Source organism: Zootermopsis nevadensis, unplaced genomic scaffold (assembly GCF_977971745.1).
Source record: "Zootermopsis nevadensis isolate Lab colony 2312 unplaced genomic scaffold, Znev_1.0 Znev_ptg000017l, whole genome shotgun sequence".
In the NCBI taxonomy this organism is placed as follows: domain Eukaryota; kingdom Metazoa; phylum Arthropoda; class Insecta; order Blattodea; family Termopsidae; genus Zootermopsis; species Zootermopsis nevadensis.
The window spans coordinates 12628555-12644896 of record NW_028259149.1 but is presented as its reverse complement, the minus strand read 5'-3'; the positions used below and the strand labels follow the sequence as shown (position 1 = coordinate 12644896).

The 16342-nt window shown below is 40.4% G+C and overlaps 1 protein-coding gene across 7 annotated transcripts in view; it reads left to right on the top strand.

Annotated features, from left to right (window-relative positions):
- LOC110835402 (sphingomyelin phosphodiesterase) overlaps positions 1–16342 on the top strand; it is a 63610-nt gene that overhangs the window by 21783 nt on the left and 25485 nt on the right. The window contains exon 2 of one of the 7 annotated variants that reach the window (XM_022075575.2): positions 15369–15536. The exons of the other annotated variants lie outside the window; for them this stretch is intronic. The gene's annotated coding sequence lies outside the window, so the exon portion shown is untranslated. The remainder of the gene's footprint in view (positions 1–15368; positions 15537–16342) is intronic. 7 annotated transcript variants of the gene reach the window in all.

The window sequence follows — 16342 nt, the reverse complement described above, 5'->3', positions numbered from 1 at the left end:
GTTATTCGGCGATTGTGCCGCTAGAAGTAGGGAAGGTGGCAACCCACGCATTGATCTCTCCGGCCGCAAGCATCCTCAGATATTAAATACGCTGACGGACTGTAGGTTATTGTGTCTCCCTTTATGCACGCATTTATGGAAACTTTTCTGGCAGACTGTGTTATAATTAAGTGACGGCGAAGAAATTGTTACCGCGTTTGGAATCACGAATCCGTTCGTTGAGTAAATTTTGTAATGCGGACCCAATTAATTATCCTTGTGCTCTGTTTAATAAATCCGATGTTTTGCGCAGTCTGGCGTTCATGACCGGATTTTCCTCTGTATTAAAGTTCCTTAATTGTTTTTAATTCATGTGTACTGTCATGCAAACATACTTAGACACGGTTTCATCTCTCACGTGCTGACAAATTATGTTCTGCTGCTGATATGATGATATGATGATGATATTAGTTACACCTCTTGTCCTCTACAAAATACCAACATCAGTGCACGTGGAGGTTATCCCGGGAAACACAACGCCTAGCTTTGTCTTTGAGTTTCTTCATTAAAATGTATTCATTTTACATATTTTATGTAATAAAATGGCCAGTTCCAAACTCACCATTACATACGTTCATAAACCAGTTCCTCTTCTTGCCACCGTCACTATTCTTCTCCCTAAAATCCACCTTTTCCTCAGTATTTTAACTTAGAGCCTTGCCAATGACCTCTGAAACGTCGGTAAACTTCTACCAGACTACATCGCGTAACAACCCACAAGACAGCCATCTTCAGACTCACCGCCATCAAAAACCTTATATCCCACACAATAAAATGTTCTTTCTTCCTCAAGAAATTCTCTCTCGTTCCCCCCGTAATTTTCTCTTTGCTCCTACTCTTCTACATCCTCCTTAACTCTCTTTTCTTAGGCGTCAAAGGGTTAAAGTAGGCTACAGCCTCATCATCTCCAATTCCTCCATATTCACATACGTACTTCATTTCAACCTGACAACCTCTATTGCCTGGGTAAACTGGGACGCTGAAACTGTTACATCACGACGAGGTAAAGCTATTTCACTCCTCTGTTTGCGTTGACGTTTCCTTCTGTCAATATTGTTTCATGTTTCCCATCTTCTTAATGAAAATATCTGCTATAGCTGAGTTTCATTTACATCTTTTAATCGGCTCCTGAATCATTTTAATCTGTAAACTGTTATAATTTAGTTCAAATTTGACATTACATGTAAAATAGGGCCTAATTATATTATTTTACACTCACATTATGAGCCGGGGTAGCTCAGTCGGTATAGTGACTAGCTACGGGCTGGACGACCGGGGTTCGATCCCCGACGGTGACAGAGGATTTTTTACTCTAGCCTCTGGGGCCCACCCAGCCTCCTCTACAATGGATACCGGGGTCCTTTCCCGGGGGTAAAGCCGGCCGGGGCGTGATGCTGAACACTCACCCCCATCTAGTGCCGAGGTCAAGGAAGAGAGGAGCTATACCTCCACTCACCCCAAACGCCTACATGGCGTATAGTGGGACAAACTTTACTTTACTTGTAAGACTTGAGGTTCTCACAGCGGTGAGTATGAAGATATCCGTCTTCTGGGTTATTGCGCTGTGTAGTCTAGTCGATGTTAACCAACGTTTCAGAGGTCATACTGCCTCCGTCATCAGGGCGATGAATATGCCAATAGGGTGTGAGGAGCTTACTTTACTTTTACACTCACATGCAGTTGTCCACTCTACCAAATAATTCGCCGTTGAGCAAAGCCCCTCTTGAGAAGGTAATAATCCCTCAATCTACAAATTCCCTGCTTTTATGGAACCTGAAATTTCATTGCCCTGTTTATAAGAGCCCACCACCGGGTTCTATCCTGAGTTAGTTGAATCCAGCGCACCCTTGGACACATTTTATTAATACACATTTGATATTAAGGTACTAAGAAGAGTAGTCGACATTGTATGGAGTTCCTTATTATGTAATCTTCTCTATTATCGTATTACTTTTTTTTCATTTCCAAACATCTCATCAGCGCCCTGTCGTCAGTCACACTCAGATTGTAAGATTCTGAATAGACAGAAAAATGAGTCTGTGCTCACACTACATCTAAATTACAGTTCGCTGATTCTGTTGTTAATAATTTTGATGAACATGGTCGGTAGATATGCCTGATGTTCAAATATCACGTTTTTTTTAAGTTTGTTAGTCCTTTCCAAATAATCCATCGAAGTTTTAGACCCCTTTAAAATTTTGTAGTATCTTACTTTTCTGTGGTGAGAGGTTGTAAACCTTCCGCTGATTCCCGAAGCTGGAGGACCCACTAACTGCTTGTCGGCTGTTGCTTATTCAGCATTTTCACAGCTGTCCTCCGTTATCTTTCGACGTATCCTTCGTACGCAGTTGGAGGACGCGATATTTCCCTTCGTCACAAGGGATTCACGTGACAATATTTGTACCTTTCATCCGCAAAATGACTCCGTTATAAGCCGATAAGGTATATATAATTTTCACCATTTCCACGTGACTTTCCAAATTAAATCAATTTTATGTTCCGTACGGGCTGAAGAAAAAATGTGTATGAACACAAGTCTTTCGTTTGCACTTCAAAATAATAGTATTTATGATCCTACGCACTCAAATTGTACAAACCATTTTATCTCTTAAAAGTTAATCCTGCCTCATTTTAGTTACTGTCAACAGTATTGTAACGTATTTATTAACACAGTGATAATCTTTAAGTCAGAATGTGTATCGTTCTGTTTGAAACTCTGGTATAAAAACTAAACTTGACATTTGCATGTGCAAATGTTGGCAGTGGCATTCTTTCCACTGCAAATGACTTTTCAGAGCCTAGTTCATGGTGTCGGGGTAAAGTAACGCTGGTTATATGGAACTGGAGGAAACCGATCTGCCAAGCGTGAAGCTGACAGCAGGCGCATGCCGTCACGCCGTATGACGTAACGAACCTACAGTTATGCTTCACGTGTGCACTCTCGGTGGAAGGATGTACAACGATCTTACGGTATCCAGGAACGTTGTTGAAAAATGAACTCCAAAGATGCAGTCCACATGTTCTCCCATGAAGAAGCTCTCGAAATAATTTAGGACGCCCGCCCACTTTCCTTTAAATGTGAACTGGACTAGCTCAGTCAGACACGTAACTGACTACTTGCTAGGCGACTGAAATTAAATTTACTACAAGGACAAAGTTTTCTGTTCGCCTCCACGTCCAGACCGGCTCTGGGATCCGTCCAGTGGGTACCAGGCGTTCTTTTCCTGTCGGGGTTAAGAATACGTCGTCATGGCGTCAAACACTATTCTAGATGAACACTTGGACAGCTGAACAACTAAACGTTGCCCAAGGAGGACCCTTTTCCATGAAATATTTTATTTTTGTAGTTAGTTCCTGTAATCAAACTCCTTTCTGGATCATAAATTTAAATTAGCATTTAGTTCCTACGAGAGACTGACAGAATAATTATAAAAGAGGTCCTTCGCCAGTTTGAACATTAAGTTATCCATGCTTACCCGCCACGTTATGAATGGCTGTGCACCTTTCGGCCGATTTGCAACGAATCAGATTTCCGAAACAGGCCAATAAATTATTCGGGATGCCATTAGGCACGATGCTGACATACCGGCGCCCATCGCCTCGAAACTAGTCGTCGCGACGCCACAAGAGGACACCGTAATTAGCGAACATTATGCTCGGGATGACATTACAGGAAAAAGCTAACCTAACACAAATCTTCATAACTGAGACTAACGTCACATAACCAACCGAAAATAACCTAATGTAATCAAACCCAATAAAATTGTACCTGACCTAACGTAACCGAACCTAAAGAAAACAATATGACAAGGGTAATGATGGAGATGATAATGTGACAAACTCAGAGTTGAATATAAGAATAAGGAGGATAACGTAAGCTAAATTAAACATAAATATGATAAAGATAACAAATATAATCTTAAATACAAAGGCGAACTGTGATAAACATAGTGCTAAAGCGTAAGATAATGTTAAAGATAATGAAAATGATAAACATAAAGGCAAGCAAAGATTTTCAGCGTAACGTCAACTGATCTCACCTATCGCAACCCAACCCAACCTGACATGACGTGAGCAAAAATTGACCTAACCAAAGTTAAATTATACTAACCTCGCCTGTCTCATCGTAAACCAAAACTTCAACCTAAACATAAACATAACAATCAAGATAAAGTTTATTTTAATAAAAAGCGAACAGCTCCGATGGCTCATTTCATCGGTCTACTGACAGAGAAAGTTCGTGATACACATAGGGAGGGACAGGCATGTGGTCACAGCGAAACTAATGGTCGCTTTCGCTTACGTGAAATGTGAGGCTTCCTACCTTGAGGTGTACCAACTGAAGGCGTCTGCAGAAAGCAGCTAGCCTCCTCACTTTTGGAGAAATGGCCTTTCCCATAATCGTTAAGAATGTGTAACTGTTGGTATATGATTTTTCCCCTCTACTAAATAGAACAGTACCCGAGACACGTGGAATATCACAGGGTTATTTCGCTGTTATTAAGAAATGTCACCATTCCTTTAAATATGGTGTCTCCCAACCGGTGGGCCGCAACACTGACATCAGACGTTTTTACACGTTTAAGAATAATTCGTTATCTGGTAATTGTACTGACAAGTTTTTAAGACTTGTTTTATAAGATTTGAAGTTTTCGCAGCGGTGAGTATGAAGATTTCTGTCTTCTGGGTTGTTGCGCTGTGTAGTCTGGTAGATGTTTACCAACGTTTCAGAGGTCATACTGCCTTCGTCATCAGGGCGATGAGTATGAAGATTTCTGTCTTCTGGGCTGTTGCGCCGTGTAGTCTGGTCGATGTTAACCAACGTTTAAGAGGTCATGCTGCCTCCGTCACGGCGCAATAACCCAGACGACAGAAATCATCAAGACTTGTTTTCTTAGCATATGGCCTTATGGTACTGTTTCTTATATAACCTCTTGCTTCTGTGGGTTACGGTATTGTCCGCCCAAAAAGTAAGGTTGCGAATTAAAATGTTAAGGCAGAAATGATTTTGTTGAAAAAATAAATACTCGTTATACTATAGATTATGTTTAACTAGCGTGTGATGTACTTATCGTTGGTTATGTAGAAACTGCCGTAGAAAACATTTTTTAAAACAGAAATGCTTTTTTGTCCTGCAGAGTCGCGGTGTTATCTTTTAGCCGACGAAGATATCGGCAAACAGTTTTGGTGTGTGGCTGACGACAGTTTGATAAAATTATCGGCGATGCCTTTAGTCATTCATGACGCATTTGAGCGTTACGGTCTCTTGCTTGCCAAGTTGTTTGCTGATACGCAGTGATCACTATTCTACATGAGATTGGCGTTAATCCCACAAACCAGAAGAAACTTTGTAATATGTTGGGTGTTTTGCAATGTAAATATAATTAATGTTAAAGTTTTTACCAGAAACATAAATCTAACAGTGTTCTGATTTTTCATCACCATTTCTGGGCATTTTTATCTTTGCGAAGCGAAATTCGAAAAGCGCCTTATGTGGATGTCATACCCGTCCGTCCGCCAGTGACCTATACAGGGCGTATTTGGCTGTAAAGATTTTGACGACACTTCGTATTTTACTGTTGATCAATTGCAAGACGAAAATAAAATTACTAGTTTTGAATCTGCGGGCAGGGATGTCCATTTACTTATGAGACCAAAATTAGGATTTGCTTTTATCTTTTTAAATATGCAGCTCACGGGGAAGTGTTAAAAGTAAGAGTTTTAGGGATGATATTGAATATGAGCATAGAATGGTGGAACTTAGATGACGGAGGAGGGGAGGTTAAGAACAGGGAGCTGATGTAAGACGATGAAGAAACAGAAGGAAGAAGGAAATTGCACAACCAAAAGCTTCATAATTAATACTCTTCACCAAATCCTGTTAGGATGATCAAATCAAGAAAAATGCTGTTGGCGTGCCCTGTCGCACACGTTAGAGATGAGAAATGCATGCAAAATTTTTATTAATAACCTGAAGGGAAGAGGCTACTTGGGAGACGCTGGCGTGGCTGAGAGGATAATATTTAATTGGGTCTTAGAAGAGTATGGATTAGATTGAACTGGCTCAGGACGGGGACCAGTACGTAGTTTTTGTGAACACGGAAATGAACTTTCGGGTTTCTTCAAAGTTTCTTGACTAACTAAGTGACGATTAGCATCTCAGGAAGCGTACTATAGAGTCAGGTGGGGCGATCGTGAATTATGAATTTGTAAGGATCTGGAAGGAACCGGTCTTGATCCTTCTGAAGGTACTAACATAACATTTGTGTGTTGGAGTGAGGAAACCCATGTACAACAGAAGTAAGGATAGCCGGTATCCGAACCCCGGACCTGTGGAAAATGAAGTGCCAACCATTGGACTTGGACATTCGATGGGATTCTCTTACTAATATCACAGAATCGAATGTCTTCACTGGTACGAAAGGGTAAAGAAATGTCGTTGAGAGGCAGAATGAGAAGATCTGGCCGTAGAACTAGGAAAGACGATGCCGTCGGAAGAGACAAGCCAGTTTATATATACACAGAATTACCGTCGTAAAAAGAGAACATTGAACAAATCTGAGTGTTCCAGAAATGCCTGAAAGTTGTTGTACAGGCCTTATGTGAATACTTGCTAGGGCCCACTCCGCAAACTCACCTAGCCTGGGTGAAGGTGACGAAAGTAAGCGTTTTGCAAGCTGCTTGTGCGCTACGCACACCTGGTTATATCTACTACATGACGTGTTCTTTACATGGGAATTCCGGGTGATCAAATTTGACTGTAGAGGAAACAATGGCATTGTAGGTTTTGAAATTTCACGGCGGTGAGTCTGAAGATTGCTGCTATCTTCTGGGTTTTTGCGCCGTGTAGTGTGGTAGATATCCGCCAACGTTGTAGAGGTCATGCTGCCTCCGTTATCAGGGCTCAACAACCCAGACGATCTTCAAAATGGCATATTTCGCCTGGAGTCTAGTGGTTGAACAAAGAATGTATTTCTGCAGAGCAAGAATGAGAACATTTTTAGCGAAAACCGGAAGTGGCACGCGAAGAATGTTAATATTTGTATTGTTTCACTTCACACATGTTTTAGATTTTGTAGGAAGTTGTAAAGAAAGTGTATTGTAATCACACAGAAAAACTAGTTTTCACGAAAGTGTATTTTAGGGATCCTTAATACACCTACAAGCGGATATGACAGAGTCGACTGAGGCCCTCTGCAGATTCGGTTGTGACTTCAGAACAACGCCGAAATTAAGTTTGTTGTTTTATATCTTTTTCTAGTATGTGTGTTATGTATCGCGTCTGGTCGTACGGGTGAATGGAAAATCCAATGCCGTTTATACCAAAATCCGCCATTGAACACGATTCTGAGCCACCGGTATCAATTACACATTCCAGTGGCAGATGTCCCCGGTCTTGCTAGTAGTGCGTAGTTGAAGGAGTATAAAAGAAATGTTTTACTATACGTATAACACAACAGCACTTAAAATAACGATAATACAAGTGTTTTAGTTGGGTAGTTATCGCGTTTGAAAATCACTATTTGCATTGCATTGAGTCGTGTTACAGTCTTTAATTAAGCAAAGGTAAGCATTTATTGCGTTCTGATTTTTACACCTATAAAGAAATGTATACTGTGCAAGCATTGCATAAGCGTAGTGGACGATATAAAACATAAACGTATGTTTGCAACATAAGATTTGTTCATCAGCGCTTACATATTTATCTTACTCACAAAGAATTGGAGCAAAATGCAAACCGGTTTCCGTACTTTTATTATCATTAAAATGTATGAACACGCCTTTTAAACTTAATTCCCTTCTTCTCTGTTGATTTGACTCTATCCCACCTGATATTCTTATTTATTTCTCGTTTCTTTGTAACTAGGCATGTATCTTATGTACCACCTGCTTCAACAGTGACTAACTCTCCATTTTGTATTTATTGATTTTATATGATTCTCAGAACAAGCAACGATTATTTCCTTAAACAGCATTAGTCAGCTGATTTTTGTAATGTTGAAATGTTGTGTTTTCTTTGTGGTACGGACTGAATCATTAAATATTATTTAGTCGAGCTTGGTTTGTGTGCGTAATGACTCACAGTCCTCACTTAATTTCGCTTTTTAGGCCCAGATAAATTCTGGACACACTACCCCCTTTGTCGAAGAAGTTTGCCAACCTTGAAAAGTACGGTGAAGAGCTTTAAACGTTTACGTGATACCGTCACCACAATCAGCGTTTTGTTTGGTCATGTAGAGCCACTGGGCACTTGACAGCTGGCATTGCATTAAGAATCACCAGACCTGCAAGGCAGCAATACATTCTCTGGCTATTGCCCCATGCGGTTGATTGCTGCATACTGTCCCAAACACTCTGTAATCCACCTGTTTGATTCTTTGTCTCTTCATCGTCCTTTGTGTGTTTGTTTGCTTATTTCTTTCCGTCTTTCTCAATCTCATACTGGTGGTTAGTGGTTTATCAAGTTTAATCTACCTAATCCAGTCTGCCTAATGTCTAATTACCACTTTTAATATTTATTTTATACAATATTTAGTTAGCCACGGTGGTCTAGCGGTTAGAACGCTGGCCTTGTAATCCTGGGGTCTCGGGTTCGATTCCCGGCGGTGCCCGAATTTATAACTTGTGTTGGGCAAGGCCGTGGTCAAGGCAACACGGAGTTTTCCTCCGTGGCATCCCAACAATTACTCCATTCACACACAGAAGAAGGCAATGGCAAACCACTTCTGTATCATCTGCCAAGAACGTATATGAACAGGCCCCAGTCCGAGAAAAGGATGGAAGGATCCTGTTCATATGGACCTGTCGTCAGACAGAACACTAAATAAAAATACAATATTAGTTACTTAAATAATGGCTGATCTGTGTATGCAAACTCGTTCAGTCTGTGACCTCCAAGATTCATGAATGAACTAACTTCCTTTCTTTGCCATTTCGCTAGTATGTCACCGATGGTTCCCGGTGTGTTCATGCACAGACACAGTTAAGTCTTGTCCGAAAAGCATTGGGCAAAGCGTGTACTAGAAAAGGGATGTGCAGACGAGGAGACTACTGGGGCCTTGCTCTGGCTGTGGCTGGCTGCTGTTCGAGTGTCTCTGTGCAGTGTGTTTGGCGCCTGTGACCCCGTCAAGTATCTGGGACATCGCCAAAACAACGTGGCGTCAGCCGTTGAGCGACTGTCGCTGTCATACGCTGAGAGGCCCGGGATCGCTTCCCACCTGCATTGTTACGACTGCCACCCTGTCAGAGAATTTGACACTAGATCTCGTTGGGCGTTCGATTTCATAATGCTTTAGGCTGTGACAATGATGATAAGGAATAAGAGTAAATGAGACGACACAGAGGAAAGTGAAGACAGATGGAAGGGCAAAGGAAAGTTGATAAATTAAATCAGGCAGACAGAAGGGAAGAAGATAGAAAAAGTAAAAAAGTGTGGACGAACTGATGGAAAAATAAATATAAAAATAGAAACATAAGGAAAACAGGAGGAAAGAAAGGGAAAATTTGTTCTTTCTGCATTTGGATGTGTGGCTGACGAAATCTGAGCATTATTACACTAATGTAGTTTCGCTTTTCTCAGCCTGGCTTTGATCGAGTTTATTTTCTGTAGTTTCAGTCTGACTATTTATCTAATTAAGAATTGTTTAAGCTAAGTCATTCGAGAAACCCTTGCGAATTCATTAGCTTGCCGTTACAGATTCGACGTCACATGTTGTGTTCCGGCCGAGGGAACATGATTGCCGTTGTTTCTCCCGCCAAAGTAGTCAGTGTTTCGGAAATGACGAATGTTTGAGGGCATTTTCCCAATTGCTACTGATTGTGGCAGAAAAGTGTTCGATTCAGAATCGTCTCCTGTTTAAAAATTAAAGATTTGTCTATGATTGGCACCTTGTTTTACATGGCTGTGAAACTTGGTCCGTCATCCCACAAGAAAGATTGTAGGTTGAGAGTGTTAGAGAAAAAAGTAGGCATTTTGAAGAGGATGCTGGATTTTAGGAAGGACGTAAGAGGACGATGGAATAAATCGCATAATGAGGTGCTTCATAACCAGACATTATGTTGATGAAATCAAGGAGGATAAAATTGGCGGTGCTTGTAGCACGCGTGGGTTTGTGTGAAATCCGTACATAATATTGATTTGAAAGCCTGAAAGGAAGATATTACTTGGAAGACGTAGTTGGGAGGATAACATTAAAACTGATGTTGAAGTAATGGGATTTGAGATTGTGGACTGCATTCATCTGGCTCAGAATAGGGAAAAATGGCTATCTATTGTGAAGACGGTAATGAATCTTAGGATACAATTAAAGGCGAGGGATTTTTTTACTAGCTGAAACATTATTATCTTCTGGAGGACTCTGTTATGTGGAATTACCTTTATAACCTACACATACTTACCTTCAGTATACTGTATGAATATGAAGACTGAAGGTGATTAAAAGGTCGCAAAGAACGTGCTTTTAAACAACGTGTTTCGGTGTTTTTATTTTGTGTTCAGTTTAGAAACCTCGCTTATTTTTTGTCATTAGTTTATAAACAAAGTCAAGGTTTACATGTACTGGTATCACGAACCTTTCGTGTACATTATGAAGCTTATCAGCAGTATTTTGAATTCATGACATGTGGAAAACCTTGCGGGGCGGATATGCATGATATAATAGCTAAAATATGCGTTACGCCTGTGAAGGTGGTAGCTTGCAAGGTTTGAGAATCCAGATGTTTGACATATTACTTTATATGTGACCTCATTTCGTATATTTTTATTAATAGTTCTTTTCGCAAAGTTCACGAAGTCAACGCATACACGGGACCTCGTGTCCGTCTGCAAGTTTCTTATCCGAAACTATGGGAAAACTTTGGATGAAGTGTGATGAGAGTTGAACTAAAAGTTGTCTGGTGAATTTAACGTTGCAGGACTGAGAAGTGAATCAGAGTACAGATCGATCGAAGATAAACCGGAATGAAACTGTTACTTCCTGGCTTCTGATAGGAATTGTATGACTCACCGCCAAGCGCTATAAGATTTTCCTGATCCATGTAAAGTATCCATAAAAACAATAAAATCAATTTAACTTTTTTTATAAGAGGTGCTCAAAATGATGTCCTTTTGACGGTTGCGATGTAGTTTATCAGTGAACGTACTGTATAAGAAATATTTTATATGCTAATAGGAGCCGGGGGAGACAAGGAATGTATACAGAATTTTGATGGGTAAACATTTACTTGAAAAACCGAGAAGGAGATGGGAGAATAACATGAGACGCATCTTATTGAGGTCCTGAAGGCAGGAGGCGAAGGTAACTTGTTCAGAATCCTGTTCATTGGCGGGCTTTCATATTCTCGGTGTTAAATCTTTGGATTTTGTTGCTACAGTGTTAGTTTTAATTTGAAGAGAGATTTAGGAGGATTCTCTTGGAACTGAAGGACCAGTTTGTGCAGTTTTGGAACGTGTGAAAATTGTACCCGTAACTTGTGAAGAATATGAGTTAAGTGTTCAGCGACATGCATATATAAAAAACGATTTGCATGTCTGATCTATGGCTTTCGCGACGACTAAATTAAGTGAAGTCTTGTTGGGTAAACAGCCGCTTAAGGTGGTCGCAATAAATCGACGTTTCGAGAACCGTCTAGATCTTCATCATGAGGGATCTCGAAACGTCGGCTGATTGCCCGAGAAGGCGTCATTGGATTTGCATGTCTTGACTTAGAACGTTTTTGTATATTCGCTATTTAGTTCTTGAGAATTCTCCCTTTCCACTCTCCGCGTATGCAACAGAAGAATTGAAACTTGTAAAATGCGTTTTTGGAAATGGTGAAATAGTGGAATTGCGGGTTAATGAGGACAGAATTTCAGACTATGAAAATACGTGGTGGGAACATTTTGAAAGTTTGGAAGTAAATCATACACTAAGGAGAGTCTAGAATTGTCATCTGGAACAATAATTAATATTGGCTGATTGAAGGATAATTGACGACAAATAATGAAAGAAGTCATGAAGTTTGCCGTTAATATCCGCCCAGAAACGTATCTGTCATTTTAAACGTTGAATTTGTACGGTGTAAGCTACTATTTACGTGACCTTAGAAACTTTACTACGTACTTGTTGTTAAGCACAGGCTTATTTTTCTCAGCATGGTTTCCGCAAACATGTATGTGTGTGTGTTTACTTGCTGTAAAGTTCTGAAGGATAATCTTTTCGTATTTAAGTAATGTTTTTGACATTCTATCGTTAAATTTATTTTTCTCCAAAGCTCAGTAAATGTGACTATTTGACCAACAAACAACCATCTTCTTTCTGTTCGAATTTGTGGAACTCTTTCAGATTTGTACACCTCCCCCACAAGATATGCATGTTGGGACCCTCGCTTTTTAATATGCAACTCTGTTCTTAATTCTGAGTATTCACATCAGTATCCCTGGCCTTGTTTCAACACGGCCTCTTAGGCAGAACGTGCTAACTGCAATTTCCTGAAGACTGGTTTCAAAGCAAACCTTAGAACGCACATGGGGACTTGCCAATCGCTTGATATGTTGCATGGTAGGGAAAGTTTGGCCTTCAGAATGAAAAACTTACACGACGAAAACACTATTAGAAAAGAAGGAAGATGGATGTGTTCTGGGTTGTTGCGCCGTGTAGTCTGGTTGAAGTTTACCTCTGAAACGTCGGTAAACTTCCACCAGACTACAAAGCCCAACAACCCAGAAGACAGCCATCTTCAGACTCACCGCCGTGAAAACCTCAAATCCTACACCATTATAAAAGTCTTCTCACACCACAAAAGATTAAATATTACAGAAGTATTGTTGTTGTTTCCTAATGAAGGAGGGTGGAAGAGGTGGGTCTTGTAGCACCTAACAGAAGGATGAGAAATGAATACAAAATTTTAATCGGCTTTGGAGACCTGGGCGTAAATGAGAGGATGATATTAAAATTTATCATAAAAGAAATATGGTGTGAGGTTCTGGATCGGTTTCTTTGACTCAGAATAGGATCTAGTTGAGGTCTCTTGAAAACAAGTACTGGACCTTTGGAAATTTCTTGTATTGCTGAGCGTCTACCAGATTCCCAAAAAGTACTTTGCCTTTCGCAGTTATTTTATTATTGTGTTACTTATTCGGAGACTGTCCCAGTTGTGCGTTCCAAGAGCCAATATCAGAAGGGAGGTTGTGCGTTACGAAATGTGTAATTTAATGGGAAACTGTTATGGTCTGCAAAGTGAATCCTAGCATTTTCATGCAGAGGTGAATATCGCAAGTTTTCGTAGATCAAACATGTAGAGAGATGGACGTCGTGCGTTCACTTTAAAACGTTCTTGCTGAAACATTTTCGTTTACTAAACATTAAAAGAACTGGATTATTGGTTTGCGATTTACAAAAGTGAAGTAAAGTAATTGACAGGGCCGTCCCTTGCTTAAGCAAGGTCGTCATTCTCCCGTCTCCTGAAGTAATCCAGTTTAGTGTGTGTGCGTCACACGCTTTCACGAAGAACGCAGACCTGGATTGCAATTAATATTTATGATTCAGCATTCACCCTTGTTGCCGTCCTTGATGCTTTCCGTTCTGTCGGGAAATGAGAGAAAACAGCATACCTTTTTTTTTAGATAACAATACAGTACGTAGTCCGAGATCAGACTGTTCATGTACGCCTGTATTTAACGTTGCTAAGACATCAATTAAGAGTGGATGAATACAAAATGCCGATGATAGAAAATATTTTTACCTAACTTATAAGATAGTATAATTGCATCATATTGTGAATCATATATTAAATTAATTATTCGGTTTTGTCCGTCTAATCACAATTATATTTAAAATTTTACGAATAAGATAATTAAAATATCATTTTATGTTCCACATCGAATAATCGATTTACATTTGGAACATTTTTACAACATGTTTCGGTTTCATCGAACCATCTTTAGGTGTAAAATTATATCAACAAACTTAAAACTCAATTACAATTTCTGTTGTGTAGCTTTTTGGTGATGTTTTCTGGTGATGTTCATATCCATATAATTGTGATTAGACGGACAAAACCGAATAATTAATCTAACTTATAAGGTTCATTTGTGATTAACTGTCACAAGCACAGAAGTGTTAAGTCTGTTTTCTTCGCTACATGCATTTGGAATTGATACAAAATGATGCCTTTCCGTAGCTTGAGAGACGTGTTAACATCATCTTCCGGCAAGACGCCATATTTCGGTAACGCTTTGTGATAATCATTGAATGCCCAGTTTCCGAGTAAGTGACTGGACCAAATTTTCTTCATCCGATCTTAATCCATTCGATTTATCTTCATGAGGCGAGGATATGTAAAAGTAAATTTTACTCAGAATATACTTTCCAGTTAATCATTTGCTGTTCGGTTCTGTATAACATAACCAATAGAAAACGTCGTGAAAAGGGTAAGAATAAATAAATTTGAAACTCTGGCAGCTGAGAGTTGGTGGGACCGGAGGCGGTCTGGACAAATGTGACGAGGAGAAAAGTCTGCACGTTAACCCCCGCCCCGCCGTGGGGGGGGGGGGGTGTCTTATGGGACTCGCGTTCCAATTACAGCTGATTGCGGTTAAGTGAATACTGATTTAGTCTTGCCAGCCAATGGAACTTAACGTTTCTTCCCGTCGTCCGAGTGTTGTCTGTTTTTTTAAGGTCGCCAGGTAACGGATCACATCGCAGTGTGCAGAACACATATACACAGTGACCTAACCAGTTTCTGTGTTTCATGGCCGACAATGGCCGTCTCGTCTCACCCGAATTCTTATCCCTAAAACAAAGCGCGAGTCAGCTTTACTTTCGGTGTTTCAGGATTTAAAAAAAGACATGAAGATAATAAACTTCTGATTCCATCAAACACAAAACATTTACTGACCAACTGAGCGACTATCAGCTATTCATGGATTCTGTTCCGTGGGATTTATAATGTATGTTGGCCCACCTGGACACTCCCTCAAGAAAGAAATTTAATTAAAAACTTTGAAGGGTTAAGGAAATGGTGAATGGATCCTTCGGAATGCCTGTTGATTACCCTCCCCGCTTCGGACAGACGTTTCGTGACGTCACGTATTAGCCATAATAATGTCCGGTCGCGTGCGCTACTGTATGACTTTCTCCAAAGAAATTATATTTGGGGTGATCATACTTTTCATCCTTGAAAGCTTCAAGAACACTTTCACTCGTTCAAACATACCATAATGTATGCTGGGTTGACTTAATTATTATCTTTCGTTTCTTCCTAATTACAAGATCAATCATTAACAAACAATAGAGTCGTTTAGGAGTGAGAATTACCAACAATAGTGCATTGTTGTTTTTTCTCTGCAGGAACTCTCAGCTAATGATTTCAGCCGGGTTGCCGGCCTCGATCTGTTTGAAACTGGGACTTGGAGGACTTTGATACGAATGGAATGCTAAATCTCATAATTCGCATAAAATTAATATCAGAGAATCAAAGAGGCATTGAAGTGGTGGTGCGTTCAGCCGCGCTTATTGGTAAGACGTCTTTTTTCTCGCCTCCGTAATCATCTGAAATATCGCCTAGAATTATGCCCTGTTCTCATCAGATAAGAGATACGTACAGTCCTATGACTTTAAAGAGGCCACACAGTTCTGACTGCGCAGTAAAAGTGGTTGACTCCACTCTCAGAAACTGATCTCTCAGGGTGTTGTAGTTTGTTGATAGCTCTTCTAGAGAGGTCATATGTGGAGTATGCAAAACCAAGCAAGAGCTGTAATGGAGAGTCGCACGTTTAATTGCAGACTTCTCTCTCTCCCCCCCCCTCTCTCTCTCGTTGGCTAGAGCTACCGTAAAATAACAGGACCGTGTTGTAGTATTACATTGTTTGCCAACTTTTTTCGTCCTGTCTGATGATAAGTTAGAAAGAACTGACCCGAAGAACAAGTTTTAAGCCTTCGACGTTGTGTACAAGTAGTAGGCAATTTTACGTCTTTATGCTGTAGTTCGGAGGAAAGACCCCCGGAGGGCGGATGGTCCCCAGAGCCAGCCTGTTTTTTATTATTTATTTGTAGTGTTCTGTCTGACGACAGGTCCATATGAACAGGATCCTTCCATCCTTTTCTCGGACTGGGACCTGTTCATATACGTTCTTGGCAGATGATCCAGAAGTGGTTTGCCATTGCCTTCTTCTGTGTGTGAATGGAGTAATTGTTGGGATGCCACGGAGAAACCGGAGAAGCCCCCGGAGGAAAACTCCGTGTTGCCTAGACCACGGCCTTGCCCAATACAAGTTATAAATTCGGGCACCGCCGGGAATCGAACCCGAGACCCCAGGATTACA